The sequence below is a fragment of the Mercenaria mercenaria genome, chromosome 17 (assembly GCF_021730395.1).
Source record: "Mercenaria mercenaria strain notata chromosome 17, MADL_Memer_1, whole genome shotgun sequence".
Classification (NCBI taxonomy): domain Eukaryota; kingdom Metazoa; phylum Mollusca; class Bivalvia; order Venerida; family Veneridae; genus Mercenaria; species Mercenaria mercenaria.
In genome coordinates this window covers 22190635-22203112 of record NC_069377.1, presented here as the reverse complement: position 1 = coordinate 22203112, position 12478 = coordinate 22190635, and positions in this window count along the sequence as shown.

Below are 12478 nucleotides of genomic sequence, written 5' to 3'. Positions count from 1 at the left end.
CTTATTTGCTTTGATATATTTGTTATAAATTATTTAACTGATTTATTATATATGAATATTTTTCTTTAGTATGGTATGCAAATATATTCTCAGTTGAAATCTGTTTTATAATGTATATGCTATATAATGACTGAATCTCATTACACTGAAATGAAGGTACGCTGCATACAGTTTATCTATGTGATATGACTAAGGTCAAACTTTGCTTATGAAACAAAAATATTGAAATAATTACAATTGTATATTTTGCTTGACCTTCACTTTTTTATAGGTGTGACGTCATTGTCCAAAGATTCATGAATAGCGAATATGCATTTGTTAAAGCGGGATCAGTTGGCCTATTTTAGAAATAAATAAAAATAATAAATAAAAGAATCCTTTAATTGATTTTTTCTCATGTATTCTAATCAAACTTGATTTATAGCATCTTTATTAGAACCGCAGCCAACTTTGTTCAGCTGGGACATTTGACCCCTTTTAGGGGCTGCTAGAGCTAAAACTAGAATATAAGAGTCTTTCACTGGTTATAGGTGCAGATGGGAATTTCCGGTCTCGAGGGTAACTGTTTAGGCGGTAACGAGGTTCCTACCGAGTTATCGCCTAAACAGTTACCCGAGAGCCGGATATTCCCATCTGCACCTATAACCAGTGACAGAATCTTTTTCTTGCATACCGATATCAAGAAATAATAATAAAAATAAAATCAGTCGAACGGTATTCTTTTTAGAACTATTTCTTATAGCAGCGTATTTAAACAAAGCGCGGGAAATCAACGTCCGTAAACAGGAAAGACGTCATGACGTTTCAAAGACAAATAACAATGTTTAAAGTCTGTCCCATCCCATCGGTTAACATCAACTTGGATGCACGGTGACAAAACTGGAGCAGCTATCGGTAAAGTAAATAGCGTTAGTTAAACTACAAAAAAGTCACCCTCGAGAATTTCAAGGATTTTTCTCTAAGTACTCGAATTGCTAAATGAATGCCACATATATTTTTTCAACGGCAGCTCACTGTTGTAAAAAATCGGCCGCCATTGGCCTTTACTCTCTAAAAAGGAGGAGAACATGAAAGTTCACGTGAATTACTTGGGAAGCAACTCAAAATGGATTTAAAAATGAATAATCGTCGTTTTGTACTGAAATACCTTGAAAGATCAACAGATTGAACAGTTCGTATATTCAAAACAAATTTCAAATGCAAGGAAGACAAATTTACTCACATGCAACTTGCAAATTCCAAGTTAACTGTATGCTGTATCCCAAGGCCCGATTTACAAATTATCAATTCCCCATTTATTTTTCCACCGTTCAATCGGAATAGGCCTACAACTTCATTTTTGTTCTATGTCGAACAACTACACTCAGTCAGTGGCACTCTAGATGATATTCAGGCACCAGTTGCACCATACATATGAAACAATGCGTTGATTACACCATTTTTCATACGCATGGCTCAAAAAATAACCTGTATTCTACGATTTAAAAATCCTTCCTTCCCATTGAATGTATTTCAAAGAATTATCCATAATCCTCGATATATCCTTGTGTTTCCCCAATTCGTGCCCTCTCCTCAATTCGTGACGTCACTATTTTTCCGATTTTAAACACGTGCTGAACTGTATGACATATGAATTTTATACCATGTTTTTGCTCATGCATTGCTGACTTTAAATACCAAGAAAAATGTGGGAAAAGCATTTAAAAATGTTTAAAAGAATGATTAACTTTAAAAACTTTTCCTAAATTTCTCCGAAATTTCCATTATAAACCTTAAATTTGCATAAATCCAGCTATTTTTCACCATCTAGCAGACGCCATCAGTATCATGGAGGCGCTCTTGAAAATTTTGTACACAGAACTGAATTTACAGTTACGTTCACTACTACTATTCCATCACTGGGCAACATGTCTATTTTTTAAATTCCAGGCTCAATTAACGTCCAATTAACATCATTTTATGACTGCATTGTGATTGGTTGGTTTGAAAAAAAAATATTGATAGTTACTTTCCCAAATTGCAATAAAATGTGAAACAGATAACTTAAAAAATATGAACTCTAAATTTTAACACTGTAAATGTTTATAAACAGTTAGAATTTGAACATACTTTTACCATTAACAGTTGGGGTTACGTTTCCTGATTTTTTTGTTATTTTTATGCTCTAAATTTTTACACTAGTCTTCATGAAGTCACCAAAACTGTTGAGTAACTGGCAATAATAGGATATGAAATCACATAACTTGATAGAAAAGGGATTACATTAATGGAATTGAACTGTAAATTAGTATTCACCATAACAACCTTGACCCAAATGAGCAGCCAATCAAAGGTCACGAATTGAGGAGACAGCTTCTAGGAGAAACAGATCACTGCATGTATACAAATCAGGTATGTGAATTTTTTGTAAATGCTGCAGTTTACAGGGTTTTTAGGGTTTGTTGACTTCAGTTAATAGTTTATCTGTTGTTTGGTGTAATTAAAGTAACAAGTACTTGTCAGCTGTACTGCGCATGCGCAAAAATGGAAGCTAAAGGTCACGAAATGGGGACACAACAGGATATCTCCCTTTTCAAAATTAATTTCCATAAAACTACTGCTTTGAAAACACACTACACTTTTCTATCGCGTCCGATTTGAAAGTGACATCACAAATGACATAAAACTGAATGACGTCACAGTAGACTTGCCTTACTGTTCAACCAGTGGCGTAGCTTCTATAAGGCACTACAGGCCTGGGCCTGCAGATATCCGAGAAAACGAAAAATGAAAATGCTAAATATGCAATAAAAATGGAATGGTAAGGGGGGTAAGGCTATAGGAGCTTATGATAATCTAAAAATCCGTATTGAACATGTAATTAGAGCTTATTAATTTTATTTCCATAAAAACAGATACCAGTAGTTTAACTATTATCTCGCTCGTATACCACGGCCCCGCAAAATATCGCCCTGTAACTTTGTTAATGTCGGAAAATAGACATTGCTTGCAGCTTGTAGTTAACATTTTATAAGCGCTTTTTAACCCAGCACTAAATATTTTGGCACCAAATTTGAAAATGGCATCATCGGGTCCGCCTTATCCTGACCAATGAGATAAGAGAGATGATTAGGGCCTAATTACGACGCATATGAACGAAAACAAAGTTTTATTTGCCCACAAAGCACGCAAAACTAAAATCTATTTCCATTGAAGGGATTTCAATCTGGAATCCTTTTTAGGCGTAAATGGACGCATTACCAAAAGTAGGTCATTTTGTGAAACATGTTTTAATCGGCAAAACACTACACGGTAAAATCCTTCTTTGTTTATAAAAAGAAAATGTTAAAAATATTAGAATGATACTTAAATCACTAAACTAGAATTTGTATAATTTGATTTGATACAAAGAGGGGCCACACTTGTAAGTCTGCATTATTGTGCAACTTTTAAAAAATATGAATACAATCTCATAATTCTAACATTAAAGTTAAACTGAGAGGGCGCCGGTGCTGATAGAAAAGTGTGTCAGAGAGGGTTCCCGTGCCGGTTGAAGGGAGTTAAGAGAGATCCTGTGAGGCAAAGAGGCAAAATTTCGCCGACTGAGAGGGATCCCGTGCATTAGCGAAATCGAAAGTGTTTTTAAGGAAACGTGATGAAAAAAACAAAACACATAAAGTGTATTTACAAATGAGATGGGATCAACGGCTTCACATCTGAGATACTAGATCGTGACTTAAAGCTATATTCAAGCAAAGTTCTCCGTCTGCATTCCATCTTCGTTTGAACTTGTGACAACTGATAAAACAAATTTAACGATAAAAAGCAAAGGTATATGGCTACGTCTTCCCGTGGTTCAGATTTTTTTATGCACACACTTTTGTTCAGGACGAAAAGCCAGCTACGCGCCTGCCAACGTTCAAAGCGTGAATCGCGGGTCAAATGCTATAGAGCCAGATCGATTTAGAATGTAGATCTACATCATTTAAACATAAGGTAAGCATAACCATGCGCGGGTCCAGAGGGGGAGGGTCCGGTAGTCCGGACCCCTTGGAAAATCCTAAAAAAGGAAAGAAGAGAAGAAGGAAAGAAAATGATTTTTCGAAAAGGCAACATTAGGGACCGCTTTCAAAGTGTATGAGGCTGCTTCAGGTAGAGCGCTAATTCATATTTATGTTAATTATCTCAAAGATACGAATAATTCTACCTTTTAATTTAACAGGTGAGCTCATACAAATGTGAAAATAAGGGGTATATTGTATATACAATGGCAATGGAAAAGATGTTATTAAATGCTTCTAAAACGTCCCAGAATGCAGGAAATGAAGCGCTGAATTTAAAAAAATTCAGGGGGAGTATGCCCCGCTATTTCCTCTTTTAGCCTGTTCAGCAACTCTTTATTTTTAAACGGCTAACATCCACATAAATAACCTCAAATTATTAAATATAAACAGACACATGCTTGCCATGGTAAGGGTTCGGTCGGAACACCACTTGAGAAAAACGGCTGGATCCGCGCATGATGTCTACGCACGGTGTTCCGGTAGTGCCATCGCCTCGTAACGTATGTGAGCTCGAAGCAACGTAAGAACGAGACTACGATGTTTAAAAGTCGAAACCACGAAACTATGATGCTGAAAGTCGAAATCATTTCGTATTTTCACCATCGTGGTTTCGCGGTTTCGACTTTTTAGCATCTTAGTTTCGACTTTCCACTATCGTAGTTTCGAGTTTTCATCATCGTAGTTTCCAGTTTTCACCATCATACTTTCGACTTTTCATCATTGTAGGTTCGGCTTTTCATCATCAAAGTCTCAACTTTCAACATCGTGTATCGCCTTCCTGATACCCATGCAAACAGGTTTACGAGGTTGAACGTAATCGGGTTCGTTTGAATACGAAGGATAATTTTTGTACATGCATTAATATGAATTTTTTTGGGTAGATATTTCGACCTTCATGAATTATAGACTGAATAGAACTATAAAACATATGTATCTAAAGTCACATTTAAGAACCAACATTACACATACAGTGGTACAAATGTAATCCGTGTTTTATCTCTCTATATCTACATATCATACATGAACATAAGTCAATAGTCTTAGCTTGGTTGGTTCTTATTGTTTGTTTGAACAAAATGATGAACACTTTATTCTAAGGCAATTGTATTGTGAAAGATAATTACATATCAAAAGACCTAATTCTAAATGATCGCCGATAATTGACATCTTCTAACAAAAATGATTTTCAACATGTAACAAACTACAAAACTTTATTAAAGACTTTATTTAAGGAAGCTATAAACATGCCGATGACGATAAAGATACTCTGATCATTTGTTGACAACTAAACAAAATATCGGCCGATATGATATGAACGAGTAAATACGGCGAAATAAATAGGTAAATCACGAAAAGACCCTAAATAATTAATCACAAGAAATGTAATTTATTTAACTAAAATAATGATCCTTTATAATACAGTTTATCAAAGCCGGCTACCTTGACTTACATATTCATATATTACATCCCGAAAATAAACCAATTTATCGTAGTTACTAAAAAATTAGCTAATGAAAGTTCTGCAAAAATGACGTAATGACAACTTTTAAATCTTAATTCAAAACAGACGTTAAGATATCAGTTTTTTTTCACGTACATTTCAATTTATTACGATTATGTCGTGCTAAAATCTCGTATATGTGCGATAATTTAAGTACAGGCCTAACCGATAGTGCTATTTTACTTAAAGCACGTGTTGTCATTTCTAAAATATATCCTAAAAGTTAAGAAACGAGATTTTTGACGCCGGCCGACGATTTGTGTATTCAGTATTTATTTTAGAATTTTATAAAAAAAAGATTAAATGACAAAGTTATCAAGACAAACTTCATAATAAAATATCAAGTAACTGATATCCGCTATTTAATTCGGGACTATAACACGGGTACTAAACAGTGCCTGCGGTACTGACTGTGCCGACGAGGATTGAAGGCACTTCGCTTCCTGTACCGCAGGTACTTCGTCAATGTTTACAAAACGAGCGAGATCGGTGAGTGATTTTTGTCATTTTTGTCATTTTGTTACTGCATGGAGTATTTTTTCAAAAATCGGGGAATGTAGCGGGGTGTAGATGTATCTTATCTACATATCCATGCTAAAATTTGTGGCAAATGATCAATTTCCTAGAAACGTAAGGACAAATAAGTTGAGATTGAAACGTGATTTTTTCACATCAGTGACTGTTTAGACTCGATTTCTTTTCGCTGACCCAAACGATGTCGTCTCTGCCGTCGTAAATTATATTTATAAATGACATGTGATCTGCTAAAACATAAAATATGTCCAGAAAATTCCGAATTTGAACGTTATGCCACTTTTGGAAAAGTGCCGCAGGCATTTTGACGATGCCGCAGCCCCTTCGAGGTGCCGCAGGCACTTTCAGAAAGTATCGGGACATAAATTTGGCCGAAACTAGACAGATGGAAGAACAGAGAAACAACATTTCCTTCAAGAAAACGAAAAGAAAAATGGGTGTTGTATAGTATGTAGTGGAATGCAAGTCAACTGAAGTCAGGTACCCTCATATTGCCGCATTTCAGAAAGCGGTCCGCAGAATAAAAACCCTGTGCTGCTCGATTTGTTGTTGTTGTTGTTTTTTTTTTAAAGTTTTGTTTGCTGGGAATAAAATAGGTTTTTACGTACATGTAAAAACTATTAAAATTGGAAATTTCTCCCGTTTGATCGTTTATGAGCTATACTTATTAAGTTCTCCTTTTTTCTGAAAACATTTTTAAAATATTTTTTTTTTGTAGATATATACTAAATATTTCCAGGAAACGTTAGGCTATTAAAATAACTACAGAAAATTTCACAAACATAGATATAGTTTCTGATTTTATACCGTAATAACTGTCTAGCTTGTAAATGTCAGCTGTCCACAATGGGCTCTTACACAAATGGTATCGAGATTATAATGTGAATCATCGCAATAATATTTACAGGAAACTTCTGACTATTGAGACTCTTATTAGAAAACTTCGCTTTATCACGATAATTTCTTGAAGTATCCTGACAGCTACCTACCTATCTCGTGGCAGAGGTTATAATGCAGTAATCTGGTCAAAAATGTGCTTCCGTGGTGTAGGTGTAGTCGAAAGAAGTCCCTAATAAATAGATCTTAAGTTTTCTATTCTTCGCGCATTTTCGCATAAATCGGGAGCCAAATGGGCATCATTCCACTCGTGGAATTAATTTTACATAAAATAGGACACTTTTCATGCTAATATTCGCTTGTTTTCGAGTTGTTTTACGTGAAAACGAAAGTAGGGTTTTTGTTCTGCGGATCACTTTCTGAAATGCGACAATATGAGGGTACCTGACTCCAGTTGACTTGCATTCCACTGCATACTATTCCACACCCGTTTTTCTTTTCGTTTTCTTGAAGGAAATGTTGTTTCTCTGTTCTTCCATTTGTCTGTTTGTCTAGTTTCGGCCAAATTTATGTCCCGATACTTTCTGAAAGTGCCTGCGGCACCTCGAAGGGGCTGCGGCATCGTCAAAATGCCTGCGGCACTTTTCCAAAAGTGGCATAACGTTCAAATTCGGAATTTTCTGGACATATTTTATGTTTTAGCAGATCACATGTCATTTATAAATATAATTTACGACGGCAGAGACGACATCGTTTGGGTCAGCGAAAAGAAATCGAGTCTAAACAGTCACTGATGTGAAAAAATCACGTTTCAATCTCAACTTATTTGTCCTTACGTTTCTAGGAAATTGATCATTTGCCACAAATTTTAGCATGGATATGTAGATAAGATACATCTACACCCCGCTACATTCCCCGATTTTTGAAAAAATACTCCATGCAGTAACAAAATGACAAAAATGACAAAAATCACTCACCGATCTCGCTCGTTTTGTAAACATTGACGAAGTACCTGCGGTACAGGAAGCGAAGTGCCTTCAATCCTCGTCGGCACAGTCAGTACCGCAGGCACTGTTTAGTACCCGTGTATAAATACCAGTGTTTCTTCCGCTATGTCAATTGGTTTATCCCGGGAATCGGGAATCTTGTCCGTATTCTATTCATGAGAATGTTCAAAGCGACATCATCTAAGATATGTCCTTTTGTTTTTTTGTTGTTTTTTTTTTTTTTTTTTGTTTTTTTTTTGTTTTGTTTTTTAATATGCAGGTAGGCAAGTTATATTTAAGTATTTAAAAAAAAATAAAAACAATTCATAACGCAAATGCTGGCGACCCAGATACGCACGAGGGAAAATTAAGCTGGGCATGAGAAAGGGTAAAATATTCTACCTTTTTCTGCTTTACGGGCAACACTAATATTAAAATCGACCCAAATTTAGGGAAGCTCTTATAAACATTTTGATCTACTAACGATTAATACTCAAACATCAAAAATATGTTTAAATTACTCTGTAACACTGGAAGTTAAACATGCCAATTGTTCCCCGTATCATCTTTTATTTATAACATTTATTGGAATTTATAAAACAACAGTGAGACTTTTTTTAGCAATACAGTGTGAACTCGGCCCGAGTTTTATTTTCTAATACATTTATACGTCGATAATTTTGAGTTGTCCCCTAAAAAAAGTATTATAGGGCGCCGCCATATTGTTTATATACAAGAAGCGACGCGACGTCATTTAGCATTACGGTCTATGGAGAAAAATACAAAATTGAACATATCAACTTCAAAAAAATTTTTTTTGGAAAAATGAAAAAAGTGCCTAGAGATATGGATCTGCGCTATATATAAACATATTTTAGGGCATCATAACGCATATCATAATTTTAAAAATGATGTTAACCAGATAGGTTGGACAGACTTTAGTTCCGGTTTTGTTTTATCAGTTCCAGCGTAACGTTATGAATTTTTGATACAATAATGTGTTTTGAATCGAGAAATATTCTATCAGGAACAAAGAGGAACTGTCAAGGTATTGGATTTTTATTCCGTTTTTCCGGGGTGTAAGATGGATTTTTCCAGCACCGGTAAAAATACCGGAAATCCCCGTCTGGTATGCAAGAAATGCCTTTATACAGCGTCTCATGAACAGCTTGGTGGATCTTTGTCATACTTGGTCTGGAGCATCATTATAAGGTCCTCTTCCAAATTTATTTATATAGGAACTTGGGCCCTATTAGGGACCACTATAGCTAAAAGTAGATATGCCTTTCTTCGCATTAACCACTAAAATGTAATGGATTTTTATCAAACTCGATGTGTAACAATATCGTAAGGTCTCTTGCTATTTTGTTACAAATGGGGATAGGGACCAATTTAGCTAAAAATATAAACACGTTTAATGACCTCTTCTCATGAACCGCTTCATGAATCTTCATCAAACTACTGCTGTAATTATTCGTCTAAGGATAAACGAAACAAAATTGCAACCCTACGAAACCTTTGCGAAAAATTAAAAGAGAACCATTTAAATTGTTAAAGTGCGGTGTTAAGTTTTGCAATTTGAAAAATGTTAGATGAAAGATGAATGTTAAATGAAAAATTCATAAACTTCTTTCCTTATTACAATTCGCCGACCATCATTTTTAAAGATATTTCTTGTTTGTTATTTCTTTAAAAAACTGAAAGATAATTTGACATTCCTGTCTTTTCCCTTTTGCACAGAGTAAAACCTGTGAGAATATCCTTTCTGGGGCAGAGAACGGAACAAAGCAAAACAATAGGAGACTCGGTTTCATTGAATCTGCTCATGTCAGGAAATGAAACGCGCAACGCCCCTGATGCCATCTAGCACCACCTTAAGCGGAATGCTGTTATAATTAAAAGTTATGTGTATTCTGACAGTGAAAATCACCCCGATTCTTTGTATAGAAATTACTTTATTTGTCCAAAAAGTCAACTGTCCGTTCAATATTTTGTATTTTGTCTACAAATACGTTGTGCTTTCAGAAATTATAACATACCTTAGCATACATTAATTATGTCTCATGGCTACATGCTTGGAGTAAAATTCAGGTTCCTACCATCCCAATTTGGACTCGGAAGCTAACAGATTCCATTCTTTGTCACTTCTTGGATCAAAGTGTAAATGTATAGTGTAAGAAGTGTAGAATACAGTTGTACATGTAACTCCTGCAGACACTAAATTTATGATTAAGGGTCCCAATGCAAAATTGTTTTTAAATGATCATCAGCCCTCTTTTCATTGTATGTTATCAGATTTTATGTTATCAGTAGCACTGTCAATATACTATAAGTATAAGCTTATCAATTCCTTGTCTTAATACATTTTTAAATTTCAGTATTATAAAACTATCCCTTGGTTGTATCATTTTCACATACAGATTTTTGGATCCAAAACCACCAAGCGAAATGGTTTATAAGGTCACTATCAGAATAACTCGTATGTATATATAGTATCTTCTTAAGAATAGCACTTAAAGCTAGTCCAGCCTTAGCTATTTCTCAGCAGTGCGACCAAAGCAATTATTCGATGTGAATCTATTGGGTTTTCTTTCTGCAGGTTTCAAAACAAGCAACATCGGGGTTGAAAACCAACATGACGTTTGAATACCGTACAAACGGAGAAAACGTCTCGATTCAGGTAACATTTTGCCTATATTTTCCTTATTACTTGGTGGATTTTCATAAAATAAAGTGCGCCGAAGACAATAAAATGAGCGTTTTCTTCCACACATTGAATTACCATCACTGAATTCTCAGTACTTTTTCTCAAACACTTCGCCAATTGCTTTCGTGGACTAATATAACCGTTTAGATAACGTACAAAAGTTCGCAGTTGGGCGAAGTGTTTGGTAAAAGTACCGAGAAATGATTACAGACCTCTTTATCTTACGAAAATCCGTCAAGTTATATGGAAAATGTAGACAAAGTGTTACCTGAATGGGACATTTTCTACGTATGAACGGTATCCAAAAGTTACGTTGGTTCACCACCCTGACCGTGGAAAGCCTTAATAAAAACTGTAAAAGCTGCTGGCTACCTTAAAACATTACCTATTTTAATATTTCGTTAAATTGAGAAAATATGAACAGAAATTGACAGTAGAGTTACAGTAGAAATTGAATTACTGCAAAAGCGGCATAATAATATTGATATTAATGTTAAATAATTTAAAGATTATTCTCCCTTTACCAGGGAACAATTTCAAAAACTAACCGACAACAAATTGATACATATAGTTACTAGTATTACAGTAGCATATACAATTGGTTTATTGATATGTAGTCCTAGGCTAAACTTCGCTAACAGAATTATATTATTCAACTATATCATATGGACCTGACTAGGCCAAAACAAAACTCAACTGAGCCAATATGACAAAATCAAGGTCAGTATAAGCAAGAAGGTGATGATTGCGCTATATCACTCACCGGAGTTCCACAGCTCGAACAGAGTAGACGGTTTCCAATGTTTTCCATACAGCTATACAGTCCCCTTCCCCACCCCCACCAATAAATTATCTCTTCCTCCAACCCCATCCAGCAGCCACGTTCTTTTTATCTATTTGACGAACATGACAATTTTTAACCATTTTAGTAGAGGTTACCAAAGGACAATTACCCTTTAATTGGTAGTTCAATACCAATACGCAGTTCAAGTATTTTGATTGGTTAAAATAAACTAATTTCTTTGTAGTAAGTCTATAATAAGCTGTTTTGCATATCGTCAGAGTTACGCAACATTGTTTATGGTGCTTTACTGAGTATTAAAGTTTGTATTCATAGGTATTTATATTCTCGCATACCACAGGTCTACCATGGTTTCCTAGTTCGTCTTGGGATGAGAATGAGCTTTTTATAGATATTGTATTTTCTAAATTATCATAACAATAAATACACGAGTCTGCCGGCAAGGCCTCTAGACTGCAAACTTCAGGCTGCTAGGCCGCCTACTTCAGCAAGATGCTCAGCTGATCTTTGTTCACCCCTAACAAACCTTATTGATTAGGGATGAAAATAATTTACAGAATTTATTTATGTTTATATGTTCTTCTATAAACCATGTTCTTTCGTAAAAGGTTTCATGCTGAATAAAGTTATTGTATTGTAATATTATTGTATACTGATTTTCAGAAAGTAGGCCATTGCTTACAAAGAGATATTCTTTGTCGGAAACCGAATTGTATTTTTATATTGGTGGTAAAAAATATAATGCCGTAACATCCTTTTAAGTTTGCACTTCTTCATGTATTAAGGTAAATGGTTTTCAGACAGATCGGTTTGAAATTTCGACTGTTGTAGGATAGGACAAGGTTGAGGGTACATCGCCTGTCTTAAGTTGGGTTTTTTTCTTTTGTAGTTTTTTTTTCTTTGTAAATGATCTCGCTGTTAAGCTCAAAACTCTAGATCTTGGCATTAATATTAGCTGTAATGAAAAAGTACGTATAATTTATGATGATATAGTTTTAAGGTAGTTCTGCACCGTTTGTTAAGCCGGAAGTAATGACTAACGTCATTTATCCGGATAACGTAGAAGAA